Source organism: Cryptomeria japonica, chromosome 11 (assembly GCF_030272615.1).
Source record: "Cryptomeria japonica chromosome 11, Sugi_1.0, whole genome shotgun sequence".
NCBI lineage: Eukaryota > Viridiplantae > Streptophyta > Pinopsida > Cupressales > Cupressaceae > Cryptomeria > Cryptomeria japonica.
Genome location: NC_081415.1, coordinates 619,418,230 through 619,439,442, shown reverse-complemented (window position 1 = coordinate 619,439,442; position 21,213 = coordinate 619,418,230).

The window sequence follows — 21,213 nt, the reverse complement described above, 5'->3', positions numbered from 1 at the left end:
GAATACCTTTTTCCTACATACGCAATCCTAGCGCATTCAATTGTGGAGATTTCCTCCTTTTGCATGGATTTTTCTTTTCTAGAGGCAGAGGTTCTTCTCTCAGAGCTAGATTCAACACACTATCAGATCATCCTTGATCTGATCTTCCTTCCCTCTGATATTTTTTAACCTAATCCTAGGTGGGTTAGGGTTTCTTAACTGTAACCATCTGAGTTATGCGTGAACTATAAAGGTAAATATGTAACATTTGTACATGATCTTCTCTCTTTTTCTCTATGGAATTCTTATGTCTTTTGCATCTGTAAAAAATTACCTTGCCTTCACATTAATGAAATTTACTTGTTTTGCCTAATTTTAGTTCTTATAATGTGTGTTTCTATCTTGCCTCATTATTTGAATGCATTCTTGCTTATTTTTTTCAGCTATAGGTGATTGTGTTAATCCCTCTTCAGGTGTTATCTATGAACTAGCTTGGTTCCTCTTTTTACCTTGCATTAATTCTAACCTTTACTCACACTTAGGTGATCAATTAGAATAGAAACCTGTGCATATTATTGGGTAGTTTTATTGATGTCTTGTTTAGCTATAGGTAGGGAAGATTACTTTTAGTCTAGGTGCAAACCTCTTTCCCTTCTTTCATGCATTCTTTCTTTCTCCCTTTTCCTTGTTAAATCAATAAATTACAATGTTGGGTTGGTCCAACACTCTGCATTTGGATTGGAAAGGAAGTTGGCCTTCACTGGAGATTCAACCTCAGCAGCACAAGGTCCCACACTTGGAGGTTGATGATCAAGTCTGATCATCGCAGGGAGCAAACTTTTGTGACAATAATTTTTGGCACACCTGGTGGGCAGATCTTTAAAGCATTCAAGAAAATTCAAGTTCCACTTCAAGACACTAGTCATACCATAATTTTTGGCATGCTCGGTGGGACCATTTTACCAGCATTCAAGGAAGATTCATCCACGGGATAGTTCCATTTCAATCCACCGGTCATACCACAGTTTTTGGCATGCCCAGTGGGAAATATGTTTCAACATCTTGCTAAGAATCTAGTGTTTTTCTTAGCAACCTTTCCTTTAGAGACAGTCACATTTAGCACTTGGTGACTGTGAGGATCAAATCCAGGCTCTTGTTCAAGACCAGCTGTTGTTTCACATTAAGTTTTCAATAGGAGCATCTTCTAGAGGTATTTTTCTTTGATAGTATGAACTTTCAGATTCTAGAAGAAGAGGGAATTTCTATTTCTCATGGCACCCCCTAGAATACATTCTTTTGTCACCTTTAATGGTGGCAGCCCCTTATCTCTAACCCAAAAGAATGACATTCTAGTTGCAGCCCTAAAGGCCATTCCATTTTTTACTCGGGAAACCTCTTTCACCCCTAATGAACACCTACATGATGTGTCAAGCATCTGCTTTTTTTTTACATAACAGAGGATAATGTTGTAGTGAGGCTTCTTGCCTCTTCCTTTAAGGGAAAAACTCTACAGTGGTATAGAGGTGTACCCTCTGGTTTGATCCATAGCTGGGATGAGTTGGGAGAAAGATTATGCAAGAGTTTTGAATACAAGAGTGACCCCTTATCATTGATTGAACAACTAACAACCATAAGGAGAGCCCCCTATAAATTCATTGCAAATTTTAATTATAGGTTTCAGAAGACCTGGGATAGAATCCCTGCTTTGGTTAGACCATCTGCCAATTGTACCTTCTTATACTTCCTCAGGGCTTTGAACTATGACATAGCTATGATGAGATAGTCAATGGGCAGGGATAACCTTCCAGGAGATTATGACACTGCCATCAAGGTAGAGAGGTGTTTAATATAGGCTAGAAATTTAGCTCTTAGGCCTCCAATACCCTTATTCCTAGAGGCTCCTACACAATAGCCTGCTTTGATGCCCATACCAATAGCACCAACATGCCAACTACTCACACCTGCACCTCTTTAGCTATCTACAAAGATTCAAGAACTCAAGGCTTCACAAAAAGTTATGCAATCCTCTTTGGAGACCTCCATGCAGATGATGTTGCAAGCTTTTAACAATGAATTGGTCTCAATCAAGAGGCAACAATCTTAGGATAGTAAGCCCTACCAACCATAAAATTAAATTATCAGCTGCAAAGGGGAAACTTTCAAGGAAAAAATCAATAGAGATTGGCATAACTAGTACAATCAAGCCTTAGTGGCACAGGGGGAGTTTTTTTTTACAAACTGGCAAGAGGTAGATTTTTGTGGTGTTGGACAATCAGACATCGCCCCTATAGCTAGCAAAATTGAACACTAGGAGGAGGTTGTTTTCTCATTTTAGGATGAGCTCCCTTCCTTCTTTGAAGATGAGGATATGCCCATAGCTGAACTACAACATGGGACCAAACTAGGGATGGAGGAGCATAAGGACACTCCCATGCTTGATAGTGATGAGGAGCTAGAGGATGATTCTTTTTGGGATGACCTTGAGGGCTTTTGCTCAATTTTTGATGTACCAAGTTGACATCTTTTAGTTAGTTGAACCAAGTGGAGAAAGAGGAAGATCTTACATTTCCAGTAGAGGCAATAAATTTTGAGGAGTAGGGGCATATCTCAGAGGTACCTATTTTGTTGCCAAATCAACTAGAAAAAAACGGAGGCTAGCAGTGATGGTCTAAATCTGTCTCCTTCAAAGGGATGCCCTATTGAAAATTTGGCTTAGACATGCAATTCACCCCTTGTCATGCTTATTTCTGAGCATGAAGTTAAGCATGATGAGGGAGAGCAATTTTTTTTCACCCATCCACCTTAGAAGGATAAAATTCAAACATAGGTGAGTTTCTTTGCTACCAAGTTTTGGGAGGCATTCCGACAGTTAGTTCGATGCTTGTCAATCTTCTTTTTCTAGTTAGTTTTCAAAAAACATGAAGAGCATCAGAAGCTGGTCAGGAAAGACAGCTACTTTGACAAGTAGTCAAAGGATTTATTTGAATTCCTCCATTACAAAGAATGTATATAGTTAGTTAGGTTCTATTTTTCTATTTTTTCCATCTTTCCAAGAAGTGAATGTGCACACACTGCTCTTTCTAGAACAACAAAAAAATTGTTACCTTTTTGCAAATTGCAGGGGAAGAATGTATCCATCTGGTTTATACCTTGACTCTATTCCCAATGGATACCCAAATACATCTAGTATTTCCCTAAGCAGGCTTAGGGCCCCCTCTGAGATGCCAGAAATATTGACCATTTTTGTGTCAACTTTAGCCATGTAGATAAATGATCTAAGTTTTGCATAACCTGCATGTTATGCACACTATGTTGGCAATGAGCAGTTGGAGTCTTTTCATCTATTCAGGGCTCCAAGTTCCATTTTTAAGTTGACCAGTCATGACGGTCAAATCATTTAAGGATCTCACCAGTTGAAGGGTCCTAAGTTCATGGTGGAAGTTATTTTTATCACTTATTGTGCACTCGAGAAATTTCCACTTTAGTTCCTTGTTCCATTATTCCATTTTCACATGATTGCGCGATAAGTTATGAAACCGATTGGTAGAGCCCCTTATTATTGCTTTGTCACATCGAATAGGAACACTTCCACTTTTGTTCCCTATTCTGATCTTCCATTTTCACTTGAGAATGTGATATGCGATGGTGAGAGGGGATGAGGTTGTTGGCAAGGGTTTCCTTTTTCTATATTGTGTGGTTGAGATTTTTTGGCTTTTGTTCCCTTTGACAACTTTTCCACTTTCACGCAACTGTACGATGAGCGATGGTGCCTAGAGGAAGGGAGGTTGTTATCGCTTGTTTGCCTATCACTCTTCTTCACAAATAGGAACAATGTGCCTGTTCTATTTTCAAACGATGCCACAACAAGAAATACAACATCGAGAAAGGCATTGGCTGGGCCCACCTGGCAGATGGTGATGCGATTCATGAGGTCATCAAATTTCCATAAAGGTTTGATCTGATAGCCATTTTCTAAACTTGCATTGGACCTAATGGATGCTTACATGGAGAGATCTTGTGCATCCATATTCGAGCAAATCTCTTAGATTCATGGTCAGTATTCAATTATTTTAGAGCCATTGGCATTTAAATTCTTTTGCAGGTGGTGGTTGTCGACCCGATGGTCAAGGTCCTTTTTATGCTCAATCAATGTTCGATTTCAAATCCGATCTTGATCCAACTGCTAGATCTTTGTGTCATTACTCCAGACTTCATGTGCAAGTTGATTTTGGATGCCAACCATGCCTCTTCATTGTAGAATGAAGACCCTTTTGCCTGCATATGCAATCCAAATGCATTTAATTGTGGAGATTTCCACCTTTTGCAAGGATTTTGCTTTTGTAGATGCAAAGGATGCTCTCAGAGCTGGATTCAACACGCTATCAAATTATCCTTGATTTTATCTTCCTTCCCTTTGCTATTTTGTAACCTAACCCTAGGTGGGTTTCTTAACTATAGCCATCTGAGTTATGTCTGAACTATAAAGGCAAATCTGTAACATTCTCTATGGATTTCTTATGTCTTCTGCATCTGTAAAAAATTGACTTTCCTTCACATTAATGAAATTTACTTGTCTTGCCTAATTTCAATTCTTATAATGCATGTATCTCTCTTACCTCATTGTTTGAATACATTCTTTCTTTTTTTCTTGAGCTGTAGGTGATTGTGTTAATCCCTCTTCAGGTGTTATTTATGAACTAGCTTGGTTCCTCTTTTCACCTTGCAAGAATTATAGCCTTCACTCACACCTAGGTGATCAATTAGAATAGAAACTTGTGCATATTCTTGGGTAGTTTTATTGATATCTTATGCAACTATAGGTAGGGAAGATCACTTTCAGTCTAGGTACAAACCTCTTTCCCTTCTTTCATGCATTCTCTCTTTCTCCCTTTTCCTTGTCAAATCAATAGAGTAGATTTACTAGTGTTGGGTTGGTCCAACACTTTGCATTTGGATTGGAAAGGAAGTCAGCCTTCTCTGAAGATTCAACCTCAATAGCGCAAGGTCCCACACTTGGAGGTTGATGATCTAGTCTAATCATTGCAGGGCACAAATTGTTGTGACAATAATATACTTTGTTATAAGTATTACAATGGGGAATGCACATGCATTCAAGCTCACTGCCTAGAGCTCACTACTCAAAATAAAAGGCTTACTGCCCAGGGAAGGCTCACTGTCTGTACAAACAATCATGGATCACTTCCAGAAATTATGAACTGAGAAATAGAATCTCCTTAATGGTTGGTTCAGTTCCATTGAAGAACTAAACAAATTTCTTCTTCACATTTCATCTCTGCCTTCAAAAAATGTATACATTCGGCATTAAAACACACTCACACTCATCCACACACCCACACTCGAATACAAAGTTATTACAATTATTTATAAATGACATAAACCTTGGAGAAATAATCAAGGTCAGCTCAACACTCACCACCTAATTACAAAAATACAACCACACTCAATACAATATTACATGCAAACCAAGCAATGTCAGTCAAGACATAGTACAGACCCAAATATTTCACCTCAAACATGTTACACATTCAAGAATTACACCTCGAACATCCCCAACATGATACAAGCATTCGATTGGCCAAAAACACAAAGAATGCCAATGAATCGAAGAAAACATCAATTACGAGCTCAACGATCAATGTGGACCACCAACACAAATAGCACACAATCCAGAGACATCCACTAGCATCATGAATTACCATAGAAATACCTGCACCAACAAATTAATAGAATCGCCAGTATCTTTATACCAAACCTTAAGAACACTAACTACAATGACTGTCAACATTGAAAAATCACTTGCAAACCTCCAAACCATGAACCACTTGAATTAAGGACACACACCAACATCCCAAACATACCTATAAATCTGCAAAACAAGATATTACAATGCGGAGCAATGTAGATCAAAATATTGTCACTCTGTCACCACTGAACAACTAAAAAACCAACCACAACACAGATACCCATAACTCAATCAAATCTCTATGCGAACCTCTAAAACTTGAACTGAATCAATTACAAACAACCTTCTACAAACCCTTTAATCCACAAATTATGTTCTTCATTATACTTACAACACTGAACAAACTAACTCACTGAACTTCACTGCATCACTACCTGAGACAGAGAAATATGTTGACATCAATGACAACACATCTCTCAAATATCTCTCAAGCACATATTTGCAACATTATTCAAACAATTTCCCCTTTTTCATTGATGGTAACATATGATGTGAAAAATTGACACAATCAATGACAAGGAAAGAAGAAAAAAAATCAACTCCCCCTTAGACCTTGCACACTAATCTTCTCCTTTTTTCCATCTCTTCACAGTTTTTCACATGACTCTCTCCCCCTTTGAAATCAATGGAAAAGGCATATATTTGCAATCAAACCACAAAACTGACTCTTGTCCCTGAATTTGAACATCTGACTCAAAAAACTGACTACTCTCCCTGAGTAGCAACCACCAATCATCAATCTGGATTACAAAATATGATTGTGAAATGCACTAGACTGATGCATACCAATTCATCTTAATCTTGATTAGGAGGGGAAATCACCCCTAACTTCCCTCTGAGATACTCAAAAGTATCCTTAGGAAAAGGCTTCGTGAAGATGTCTACAATTTGTTCCTTAATAGACACATACTCCAATCTGACTTCCTTCTCAATTCTCATTTACTTTTTCTCTCAAAAAGTGAAACTTGATGGATATATGTTTAGTCTTTGAATGTAATAGTAGATTCTTAGAAATGTTAATTGCACTTGAATTGTCATAATAGATAGCAATGTGCTCATCATACACTACTCTGATATCCTTCAACATCTGCTTCATCCATACCACCTAAGTACAATTGTTTGTTGCAGCAATATATTCCGCCCCTACAGTAGATAGAGAAATAGAATTCTTTTTTTTGCTCAACCATGAAAGTGATGAAATAACTCTGATACCAATTAATGAATAGGGAAGACAACTAAGACGGGGGGTTAATCAGTTGTCTCAAAAACTCAAGCAACTTTAACTTATTCTCAGATCTGATAACTAAACATGAAAGCATAAATCAACAACACATCATAAACACACATAGCACCAAGATTTTTGACGTGGAAAACCCGATCAAGGGAAAAACCATTGTGGGGATGAACCCACAAAATAAGTATACTTTGTTAGAAGTATTACAATGGGGAATTCACATGCATTCAAGAACACTACCTAGAGCTCACTTCTCAAAACATAAAGAAGGCTCACTGCCTATACAAACAATCTCGGATTACATTCAAAAATACTGAACTAAGAAATAGTATCTCCTTAATGCCTGATTCAGTCCCATTGAAGCACAAAACAACTTTCTTCTTCACTCTTCTTCTTTATCTCTGAAATATGTATACATTCAATGCACATACATACTCATCCACTCTCTAACAACCACACTCAATTACAAAGATATTATAATTATTTATACATGACATCAACCTTGGAGAAATCAACAAGGTTGGCTCAACACTCATCACCTAATTACAAAAATATAATCACATTCAACACAATATAATATGTAGACCAAGCAATGTCGGCCAAGACATAGCATGGACCCAAATATTTTGCCTCAAACATGTTACACCTCCAAAAATTATACCTCAATCATCGGCAACATGCTACAAGCATCTGATCGGCCAAGAACATGAAGAACATTAATGCACCGGAGAAAAACATCAATTGTGAACTCAACTATCTATTAGATATTACTGCTACTAGGATATGTTGTTGTCATTGATGTCAACATATTTTTGTGTTTTGGTATTCCAGTGATTATAGAGAGTTAAGTTGGTAGTTGATCTGTTGTGTTCCAGTATGACTATATCCTTCGTTGTTGATTTGGGAGAGTATTTAGGATGTTCATTTGTATCAGCAAGTCAGATGGTTCATAATTTGGTGCTTCGCAAGTTATGTTTCCAGTCCCAGTTGTTGTCGTTAAGTGTTCTTGAGTGTTAGTGTGTTGATCGATGGAGATTTAATTAAGTGGTGTTGATGCAGCTATTTCAGATGATCCTAATATGCTTGTTGATGTTTCCTAAATGTGTTCTATTTGTTTTGGTGGTCCACGTTGATCATTGTGTGAGTTATTGAAGATCTTATGGGTCCGGTGATATTTTCGCGTTATGCAGTATTTTCGGTGGTGTAGCATGTTGTGGTTGATCTTGGTAGGATTTCTGGTGGCATTGCATGTTTGAGGATTTGGTTTGGTTCCATGTTATGTCATCTATGGCATTGTATTGGTCTGATGGTTGATTTAAGTATCATGTGATGTAATTTTATAATTAGGTGTTAAGGGTTGAGCCGACCTTGTAGTCAAGGTTGATGATTTATATAAATGAATGTTATATTCATGTAATTTATGTATCATGGTTGTGGTTACATTATCATAGAATGGTGTATGTGTAAATAAGTGAATTCATCTTTTGGTGTGAAGTGTAGAGCAAAGATTGTTGCAGGGTAGACAATTGTGCTTAACCGGAATTGTCATCAGGCATTAGAAGATGTTATTCTTTCAGTTCATCTTAACCGTATTGTAGTCTAAATGTTATTGTAAGTTAGTGAACCTTCCCTAAGGGTTGTAGCCTTCTGGGTCATTATATCTTGAGAAGTGAGCTCTAGGAAGTGTGCCTGAATGCATATGCATTCCCAATTGTAATATTTACATATATTATTGTAGAGTATCATCTTATTATGGGTAGGTTCTCACCATGGTTTTTGCCTTAACTGGGTTTTCCATGTCAAAAATCTTGGTGTTATGTTTGTTTCTATTATTTTGCTTATATTTATTCTTGTTGTAGCTAATCATATCTAAATTTGTGGTTAAATTGTTAATTCGGAGAAAACTGATTCACTCCCCCTCTCTATTTTCCTTCATTGTTGTTTCCAACACGATCAATGTGGACCACCAACACAAAAGGCACATGATCTAGAAATATCCACAAGCATCATAAATTACCATAGAAACATCTGCACCAACTCAAATTACTAGAATCACCAAGATCATCATAACAAACCTTAGGAACACTAACTACAATGATTGTTAACCTTTAAAAATCACAGTGTTGCCCTTCTCTATTTTCACTCTCTTCTTTGAAAATCCATTTGAGAACAACCACCTCTTTTATTTTATTTAGCAAGGGAGGTAGAGGACTGTACAAAAATACCATCATAGATGATGTTTGTAGTTGAAGTTTGTGGCTTCATAGCCTCAGATGGTTTTCCAGACTGTCTTGGTGATGGTGGAAGAGACATCAGTGAGAGTACATGTTCTATCTTGTATCCATCCATGCCAGTACCTGTGATTTTCAATTTCTTTTCTAAGTCTTTCATAAAAGTTTCTAAACTTTCAACTGCAGAGGTTGCTCTGTTATGAGGAATAAGGGTATCAACACACTGTTTTAAAGCATTATAGGTGTAGGTTGTAGCAGCAGAAACACTGACTTCCACTCCATTGTAGGGAAATTTCAAGCACTGATGGTATGTAGATGGCACCATTTCCATTTGGTGAATCCATGGTCTACCCAGCAAGATGTTGTAGGATAGAGGAAGATCAAGTACCTAACAAATAAAATCTCTTTCCATAGGTCCCACCTTGATCGGTAATAGCACTAGACCTTTAGAGGTTCTTTCTTCTTCATCATAAGATTTGATTGTTATTTTCTTTGTTGGATCAATGACATTCTCAGAAAATCCCAATTGCATCAGTAAATTGTAGGTACAAATATTCAACCCAGCGCCTCCATCTATCAAAACATGCTTGACTCAGTGTTTATGGATCATATCTTCAATGTGCAATGGCTGGTTATGTGGATGATTCAAGGAATTGTCACCTTCTTCAAAGAAGGAAAGGTAGTGAGGTGAAGTCAAGTGAACCACCATAGATTGAAACTGATCCAAACCTAAGTCTTTAGGGACGTTAGTAGCAATAAAAGCTTTTTCCAGAATCTCTCTATGAGAAGAAGAGATTTTAAGCAGTTCAAGATTGGAGATTTGAGTGGTAGTTCGTTTTAATTGTTCAATAATGTTATAAGCAGAATAAGATGATGAAGCCAGTTATTTAGATTTAGCCATGATCGTATCGGGTTGTTTGTTTGAAGAAGCTGGTAGGTTTGATGTTGTCAATGGATTTGATGATGTCTGATCAAGAGAGGAGGAACTAGCTCCTTTGAGAGTAACATTTTTTTGAGTGCGAGTCATGACATTCATAGTTCGTGTTTTGTTTTGTTTATCTTTGACTATGATCACATTGCAATATTTAGATTGGGAAGGTTCAAGCATGTTGATCACATTATCATTGTTGGCATAGGTGTAATTGACTTTGGCACCTCCCTTGGATTTTGAGGAATTGCCTTGCTCAAAACCAGGTAGGGGATCTTTGAAAGCTTTATGATCATCATTGGTTGCATTATTTCCAGCAACAATTTTGCTAGCATTGGTAAGGTCTTGAATCTTGTGTTTGAGTTTCATGCAGTTATTTGTTGTATGACCCTTGTTTCCATGATATTCACAGTACTTGTTTTCCCTCCACCATTTGGGTTTGACCTTAGGATCATATGGCTTGGAGTTGTCAGGCAACGTGACCAGTTCGTTAGCCAATAGAGTCTTAAGAGCTAACTCATAGGATTCTCCCAAAGGAGTAAAATAACGCTTAGGTTTTGAAACCCAAGGCTTCTCTTTAAACCACTCTTTTGATTTCTTACGCGGTTTTTTTATAGCACTTTCAGTTGCTTTGAGGGATTGTGTGCCGCTAGTCAGATTGAATACTACAAGTTTTGATTTTGGTTTGACAATATCAACCACTCCATCATTAACAACATTTGTGTTATTATCTTTGTCCTATTTCTATTATTTGTTCTTCCCCTTGGAAATAGAGCCTTGATGTGTTTCTTTATAAAGTGATATATCTCCTTTCCTTACAAGCACATCTTCCATTTTGAGAGCACTATCCACCATCTTCTTGAATGAAGGGTATACTTGCATTTGGATATTATATTTCAACTCAAGAATCAGATTATTAACAAAGATGTCCATCTTCTCAAAATCAGGAATGGGTTGTGAATATCTAGAGAACATCTTTCTCTAACATTGAAGGAAAGTGAGGAAAGGTTCTCTTGTCTTCTGTTTGGTATTACAAAGCTTGATCATTGTGACTGGATGACGAATGTTATATGAGTATTATTGTAGAAACAATTCAACCAGTTCTTCAAAAGATTTAATTCCCATAGGCAGGCTTGAAAACCACTCCATAGCTTGTCCTCCTAAACTTCTTGGAAAGAGGCGCATGAGATATGTTTGTCAAAGAACTCATAAAGCAATTTCCACTCTTGAACATGGTCTTGAGGATCTGAGTTATCATCATATTTGTCAAACTTAGGAATTTCCACTCTTGAAGGAAATGGGGGCATGTAAAGGTTCTTGTCAAATGGGAATGGGCAGATCGTGTCCAAAGAATACTTTATAGATGATTTATCCTTGCTTTTTAGTTAGTTGATTTCAGTTTGCAATGCTTGCAATTGTTTGTTTACCATCATTAATGGAGCATCTTCTTCTTTAGTGATAAGGATTTCAATGTTATAATCAATGGGAATTTTAGCACCTTGTTTTGCCAACTCTAGAAAATGCTCTTCTTTTTCTCTGGCCATGATAATTTTCATCATGTTTCAAAAATACTTATAATTTTGACAATTATTTATAATAGATTTTGTAGGTTCAGAAGTTTCGGACTCGCTAGATGAGGAGACATTGTCAGTAGCATGGGTGCTAATATAATCATGAGTATTATGTTTAGCAGCTTCTCTTTCTTTCCTTTCCCCAGACATGGTGAGAGATAAGGGTTGATAAAAAATTGGTATACTTGATGACAAAGGTTTGTCAGAGAGGGGATGTTCTATAAAGAATGGATTAGCCTGCGCTGAAAATGGTTGTCCCTTACCTTTGGTAGTTATCTTATGAGAACTTCTGGTTTGAATAGGCATTTACAATCGACGTGACCAAGACCTAGGAGTTCAATACAGAAGTCAAGATTAAATCAGAGGTAGTTGTTCATTTGAAGTTTGATTAAGGAGATGAAGACCATGTCTGCTTTCAGGAACAATCTATCCTATATAAGACATGATCTATGCAGATCAGATTAATCACATTGATGAGGGTTTGATTGAACTAGCTGAGATATAATCGACAAAGTTGAGTAACACAATGACAAGGGTACACTATCAAGATTGTTTATGCTCAAGATTAAAATGACTAGATATACACTCACTGCAGACTGATTAAGCAAGTATGACAGAATTAGAGGCTCATACGATAGAAGATTACTTATCAGACGACAATTTAAGGACTTCTCGATGACAAATTGGGATTCGTACGAGTTGTTGCCTATTTTTGCATGATAATTTAATGCTTCTCAAATGACAAATTGTTAAAGATGATGATGATTCATACAACAATTGACAGTTAGCCAGACGATAATTCCCACTAGGTAGTATGACAAACTGGAAAAGATAAACCCTAGGTGTTAAGACTTGTACGATAGTTTGATGCTAACTGGATGATAATTCCCACAGACCAGGATGACAAAGTAGAAGACTCATACGACACAGGACCGGACAGGGATGAGTTTCTGACAAAGACAAATTTTTGACCACTGAGTTTTTGATGTTTTTTATTGTTTTCTAGTTTTTAATTTCTAGGACAAAAACAAAACAAACATGCAAGATATAAAGTGACTTCAAACACAACATGCTACTTCTAAGGAAGTTGGCTAAGAGAGAAAACCTTTTCTTGCAGACTCAGGTACACACCCAATAGCTAATCAGAATACGACCATTGAGTCTCATGCAATGGATTCTCAACATCGTATTAGCCGACTCCAAATGCTAATGGGGGCTCGAAATGACAAGTATCTTGAGAGAGTTACTATCTCTCTTGCACAAATATTATCCCCCTCTCGAAGGTGAATCAGATAGTTGCTATTTTAAAGTTCATAGTAAGGATTTCCATTCAAAATTACCCCTTGAAGTCGCCCAAGCGTGATTGAGGCCTATAGCTTGAAAAGGTACCGAAACAAGATATAGTTGCGCAAGCGTAATTGAGACAGTGAGGCCCTACAAAATGCCTGATATGAGAGATATCAAATAGAAAACTCAAATAATCTTGTCCCCTGAGACTTTAATTTTGAAAGGTCTGTTTATTATAGTGAGTTGGAATGATTGGGTTTAGATGTACTCACTTGGGTTGTTCTCATAGGGTGATTACTTTTTCCCATTGTGACAGGCCCGCTAAAGGAACAAAAATCTCAAAACTAGAAATGCTTCAAGGGTCTAGATTTCTTATTGTCTGTGCAGACAAGAGCATACTCTCCTACCTTTTAGACTCTTCCCAAACACAAAAAGCAGACTTGTTCATTAACCATATCACAATTTAAATGCCTAGAAATGAATGAAAGAATACACAATGTTTAGTTGATTCTCCTTAAGCAACCTACAAAAACAACGCATCAGTAGTCATGTTGTTTTTTATCAATGGATTCTTTGACGGGCGTAAGTTTGATTGATGGATTCTTTGATAAACATTCTATAAAAAACCAGTTAGGCTATGAAAATATCTCAGACAGACAAAAGATAGATCAGGGTTAACATTAGTAAATTAAATTCAATTCACGAGAAACCCTAAAAAGTATAATTTTTCTGAAATGAGAAAATCATAAATTCGTACGACAATTCTCATAGAACCAGACGAGTATTTGCAGCAAACCAGATGAGTAAATACTGAATAAAAATGACAGAAGCAGAATATCGTATGAGGATTCCCACAGAACCATACAATAAAACTCAGAACTCATACCATGTGATAGCAAAGCTCGTATGACAGTTTGTAGAGATTGTATGGACGAAATATGGAAAATAAAAGGAAATGATTGTAAGGCAAAAAAATTGAATTCTTGAGCCCCATGGTGGGTGCCAAAAATATGTGTGAAAATTGGACCTGTATCTGTATCTGAATACACAACACTAAAATAAGTCATTAGATGCATGGTTAGTAAATCAATAATCAATGAATAATAAAACCATTAAAAAGCAACCTATTGCCTTCTAATAGATGTGAGTTTTAGTCTCGCTCTCAGATTTCTCTATGCAATACCAGTGACTAGATGACACCTAAATAAAGGATTTAATCTATATGAGCACAAAACTTAAGGTAAATGGATGCAAGATTAAGGTAGATATACAAGATTTAAGCTAGATATGCAAGATTAGGATTTATATGCATATTAAGCTAACATGATTTAAACTAATATGTAATAAACTAAGATGTAATATTCTCAATGCACCAAAATCTCAATGAACCTAGAGAAAAAACAACATAATAACAATAAATCTCCAGAGTAATCTAAATGAGAGATGAGAGCCTGAATTTATAGAAAATCTAGAGAGAGACCAATGGTCAAGATCGATGAATGATGAGTGGCTGAGATTCTCCAAGAGGAAACACAATCTAGGTGAATTGATGTGATTGGCTGCTTTTCTAAGCTTTAAAAGAAATTGAACTAAATTTAAGATAAAATAAAAAAAACTAATTTATTCCATATTTTTATTCAATTTTGATATTTAATTGATTTAATTGCCTTTCTGAGATTTTTCAATTAATTCCTTTTTTCAAATTTATTTCCTTTGTTTTGCAAATTAATTACTTTTTAATGATTTAATGGCAGATTGATTTATTAATTGAATATGCTAGGATATTTAATTAAATAAATAGGATAATTGATTAAAAATAATTTACTTGGAATGATTAATTAATTAAATAAATATTTAATTAATATAGAATGATTTACTTGCCATGTGACATTGATGATTTAAGAATTAATTAATTAGGTTCTCATGATTGATTTAATTACCTTTGATTAGGACCTTGGTGATGTAGTCGAGATTAGGGACCCATGGTTTAGGTGACCATTTTTAGGGTATTACAGGATCATCATACAGAACCTTAGGAACACTAACTACAATGATTGTTAACCTTTAAAAATCACTTGTGGATCTCTAAACCATGAACCACTTCAATTGAGGATACACACCAACACTCCAAACATATCTCCAAATCAGCACATCAAGATATTACAATGAGGAGCAATGCAGATCAAAATACTGACACTTTGTCACCACTGAACAACTAAAACCATCCACAACACAGATACCCATATCTCAATCAAGTCTCCATCCAGACCTCTGAAAATTGAACTAAATCAACTATAGACAACCCTCTACAAACCCTTTAATCTACAAACTCTAATCTTAATCATACTGACTATGTTGAACAAACTAATTTGTTGAACATCACTGCATCACTATCTTAGATAGAGAAATACGTTGACATCAATGACAACACATCTCTTAGATATATCTCAAGCACATATTTGTACCATTATTCCAAAAATCTCCCCCTTTGGCATAGGTGGCAACATATGATGTGAAAAACAATCAATGACAAAGAAAGAATCAACAACTACCCCTTAGACCTTGCACACTACTCTTCATCTCTTTTCGTCTCATCACAATTTTTCACATGACTCTCTCCCCCTTTGACATAAATGGAAAAGGAACATATTTTCAATCAAACCACACAACTTACTCTCTCCCCAAATCTAGACATCTAACACACAAAACTGACTACTCCCCTTAAGTAGCAATCAATCAATCATCAATCTGGATCACAAGATATGACTGTGAAATGCACCAGATTGATGCATACCAAATGCATCTTAATTTTGATTAGGAGGGGAAATCACCCCTAACTTCCCTCTGAGATACTCAAAAGTATCCTTAGGCAAAGGCTTCATGAAGATATCTGCAATCTGTTGCTTTGTAGGCACATACTCCAATCTAACTTCCTTCTCATTTACCTTTTCTCTCAGAAAGTGACACTTGATTGATATATGTTTAGTCTTTGAATGCAACACCAGATTCTTAGAAATGTTAATTGCACTTGAATTGTCATAGTAGATAGCAATAGGCTCATCATACACAACTTTGATATCTTTCAACATCCTCTTCATCCATACCACCCGAGTACAATGGTTAGCAACAACAATATATTTTGCCTCTATAGTAGATATAGAAAGAGTTCTATTTTTTTCTCAACCATGAAACCAATCTTTTTCGCAAGAAAAATGCACCACCACTAGTACTCTTTTTGTCATCCACATTTCATGCCTAATCAGCATCAGTAAAAGCACTCAAAGTAAAATTTGTTGGCATTTTTAGTTTATTGGCATTTTGCATATAGATTGCATTAATGATATGTTGTCATTGATGTCAATTGAACCGATAATGATATTTATGATTGTTGATATTGTTGTTTTTGATATTGGCTTGTTGTTTTTGATATTGGCTAGTAACTAGTAGGAGGAGCTTTGTGGAAGATGTTGTAAACTGGTATTTTAAGTTTGTGAGTTGAACAGATAAACTGGTGAAAAGGGTTAAACCTTTCTATACAATATAACTGGTAAACCCTACCTGTTGTTTTTGTTAAACCCTAACTGATCAAGTTTGTTGGTTTATTATCTGATGAGCGATAATGATGGAGACACGTGTGATCATTGTATGAGAATAAGTTCAGATTGTTTTGGCACGTTTGTTTGATGTCTTGGGAAGGAATAAAGTGGATTGTATCTAATGAATAGCGCATGATGAGTTACAAAGTCCGATGAAGTGATAATCATGGAGTGGTTGGAATTTTCTTGAAGAATGTGAAGAGATTGTTATGATTTCTAATAGTCAAGATTGTATCAACTTATTTTTAATCTCGATGATGAGAATTAGGTTTTTGTTGAGTTACCGACCTAATTGATTTGTATTTAAGGTTGATAAAGTTGTTTGTATAAGTAGTTGGCAAGATTGGCAAAAACCTATTGAGTGTGTAGTTGCCTAACCAGTGAATGGATCTGCACTTTGAGTAAAGGCAGATTGAAGCTTAAAAGGATCTAATCAAGAAAATGTAGTGCTATTCAGACAGATCAGGAAAACTTGTTGTTTTCTAACAATTACAGCATAAGTGAAATCCCTTAACTAGGTAAGCTCTAACAAGCTTGGTTACTTATTAAATCCTCTAACAAGGTGTTCCATTAGCTTGGATTCTTAAATCCTCCAACAAGGTTACTCCTAACAGGGTATTGTGCTTTTCATCAAGGCAGATTTGTAAATCCCTTAACTGGGTGATTCCTAACTGGAATTAGTTCTTAACAAGACTTATTGTAAAGCTTTAACAGGCTTGGCTCCTAATGAGGCAAACTTTAGAAGAGTTCAGATAGCTATCCTTGTGAATCTCATCTTACCATGGTTTTTAACTATTTGGGTTTTCCACATATAAACATTTGTGTGAAGTGGTGAATGTTTTTGTGATTAAAATATTATTTGTTGATTTGATTAACTTCTAACAAGGCATGATAACTAGAAGCATTGAGAGATGAATACGTTGAGAAATGATTAAGCATTATTGATGTTTACAAAGATTGAAGTTGTTTACTGTTAAGTTGTCATAATAGTCAAATCGGTTGATGTCAAGTATTCTTATGATTATTGATCTTGATTGTGATAAGTTTACTTTGTGTGGTTGAATTTGAGTTTGGGAACTTTGTATCAGTTTTCAGTATATTGATTCACCCCCCCTCTCAGTATTCTACTAGATTCTTATTCTTTCATCATACCATCAAAATTATCATCTTTCTAGGATACCACAAACCAAAATCAACTATTCCTTTCAAATATCTAAAAATTCTTTTGACAACTACAACATGAGATTCCTTAGGATCATCTTAAAATCTAGCAATAAGACAAACTGCATTCATGATATCAGGTTTGGTTCGAGTCAAATAGAGCAATCCACCAATCATATATTTGTATCTAATCTGATTTGCCTTAGGGGAATCATCATCTTTAGTCAACTTACATCCCATCTCCATAAGAGTACCAACTGGCTTTAAATATTCCATACCAAACTTCTTCAACAACTCTTTTACATACTTGGACTGAGATATAAAGATTCCTTTTTCTGACTGAGTGGTTTGAAAACCCAAAAAGAATTTCATCTTTCCAATCATAGACATTTCAAATTCATTTTGCATTTCATTAGAAAACATTTTGCACAAACTATCATTCCCTCCAAAGATAATATCATCAACAAAAACTTCAACAATTAGAATGTTATCATGATCAATTTTGAAGAACAAATTACTATTAGCAGTACCTTTATTAAACCTAGCTTCACCAGATACTTATCCAATCTAGCATACCTTACTCTTGGGGCTTGCTTCAATCCATATAAAGATTTCTTCAATTGGAAAACCATATCTCCTTGATCAAACAATTAAAATCTATCTGGTTGCTCAATGCACACCTCTTCTTCCAATTCACCATTCAGGAATGTTGACTTGACATCCATCTGATAGACTTTGAAATCCTTGTAAGAAGCAAAAGCAATAAACAATCTAGACATGTGGAATATTTCCCTCCACATCATTGTCCTAGAAATTGCTTGAATGGTTATGTTCTTCCTTTCCACAACTCCATTTTGTTGAGTGGTTCTCGGAGTAGATAGTTGTCTTCTTATCTCATGTTTTTCACAACATGCATTGAACACACCAGAAGTGAATTTACCACCTCTGTCAGATCTCAGACACTCCAACTTCAAACCTATCTCTATCTCAACCATAGCCTTGAAAATATTGAACTTGTCTAGAGCCTCAAACTTATCCCTCAAGAAAGTAACCCACATCTTCCTAGAATAATCATCAATCAACAACATGAAATATATGTCTCTTTGCAAACTTCTGACTCTAGAAGGACCACATAAATTTGTATGCACAAGATCCAATAATCCACTTGAAAAATGCTTCTTACTCCTAAAAGTAACTCTGCTTTGTTTCCCTAACTAAAATTCCTTGCACATAGTGTTAACAGGTTTCATCAACCTAGGAAGATCTCTCACAACTTGAGTAGAACTTATCTTAACAATGTTATCAAAATTCACATGATACACATTCTTCTATGCCACTAACAACTTTCATCAACCTAAGTAATCAAACATCTTCTACTATCACTATTTAAATGAAATATATTACCTTTAGTCTTTGTACTTGATGCAATCTCAATCCCGGAACTACCCAAGATTTTACACTTGCCATTCTTGAATTGAAGATCATATCCCTTGTCAACCATCTGTCCAACACTCAAGAGATTATACTTTAGACCTTTTGCATACAAGACATCATCAGTATTGTGCTTACCATTAAGAGAAATGGATCCTCTGTTGTAGATTATACCAACTTTACCATCACTAAACTTCATAATGCCACCTTCATACTTTTCCAAAATCACAAACTTACTCTTATCACCTATCATATGGTGAGAGAATCCACTATCAATCACCCATTCATATTTCTCTTCAGCTTGTGCAACCAGAGCTATTTCCACATTCATGCAGCTAGCAGAGTCAATAGGCATTGGGTCATCTTCCTTGATAGAAATAAACACCCATTCATTATCACTTGTACCTCCTTTATCAGATTCATCATATGTCACACCTTCATTAGAAGCATAATAACATCTCTTCTTAAATCTAGGTTTATTAGTTTTTGACTTAGGAACTCTTTCCGGACACCTTGAGGCAAAATGACCTATCTTATTGCAAGAAAATCATTTAAGAGGCAATTTCCTTCATACTTACCAACTCCTTTGGGTAATCTCTTGGTAATAAGGGCTTCAAGCTCCCTAATATCTCACTCTTCATCTTCAATTTCCTTCCTCTCCTTCTCATAGCTAGACATCCCCCTTGAATAACTTTCTCCTAGATCATATCTCAGCTTATCCTTTCTGAAAATAGTAGCCTTGAATTCAAATTCTACCTTAGGAAGAGAATCACCAAACTCACTCATCTCAAAAGCTAAAATCTTATCAATCAATATGTCCGTAGTTACCTCTATCACAAATCTGATCTCCTCAATAGAAAAAACTTTATGCTTGTAAGATGCAGGTAAAGATGTGAGCACTTTAGCAACAATCTTTGATATTCGTCCATCTTCCCACTGACACATCTTATATTGCACACAAGTCCATTCACCTTCTACATGGAAGAAGTTATGTTCTCATCTTCTCTCATCCTCAACATCTCATATTTTTCCTTTAGGCTCTGCAACTTGGCAATCTTCACATAACCGTCACCTTCATACAAGGTTTCCAACTTTTTCTAGATCTCACAGATCACTCTTCAATTCCATAACATTTGTCATCTTGAAGTCAATCAGAGCACTTAAAAATGCTTCCTTAGCCCTAATATTGTATACAACACTATTGATCTCATCCAGAGTTGAAGAACCCTTCATAGGAATGGTATACATGCTTTTAGTAATATTCTAGTAAGGTTCACCAATGCATCTCATATGACACTCCATGTGATTCTTCCAAAGAGAGTAGTTGATACCATCAAATCTCAAAGTGTCCTTGTAAGTTACCATCAAGGATCACCTCAAGTGATTAAGCTTTCTTTTAGTGATATCCCAATAAGGTTCGTCAATGCATCTCAAATGACACTCCATGCGATTCTTCCAAAGAGAGTAGTTCGTACCATCAAATCTCAAAGTTTCCTTGTATTTTGTCATCCCAAATCACCTCAAGCAATTAAGCTTCTTCGGAGGAACCTACTCTGATACCGATTGATGGAAATAGGGCAAAAACCTAAGAGGTGGGGTTGAATCAGTTGTCACAAAAACTTACACTACTTAAACTTATTCTCAGGTCTAACACATCATAAACACACATAACACCAAGCTTTTTATACGTGGAAACCCCTATTAGGGGAAAAAACACGGTGGAGATACACCCACAATATAGGTATACTCTATTAAAAGTATTACAATGGGGAATGCACATGCATTCAAGCTTATTGCCTAGAGCTCACTACGCAAAATAAAAGGCTTACTACCTAGGGAAGGCTCACTACCTATACAAATAATCATAGATCAATTTCAAAAATTATGAACTGAGAAATAGCATCTCCTTAATGCCTGGTCTAGTTTCATTGAAGCACAAAACATCTTTCTTCTTCACACTTCATCTCTACCTTCAAAATATGTATACATTCAGTGTACATACAAACTCACACTCATCCACACACCCACACT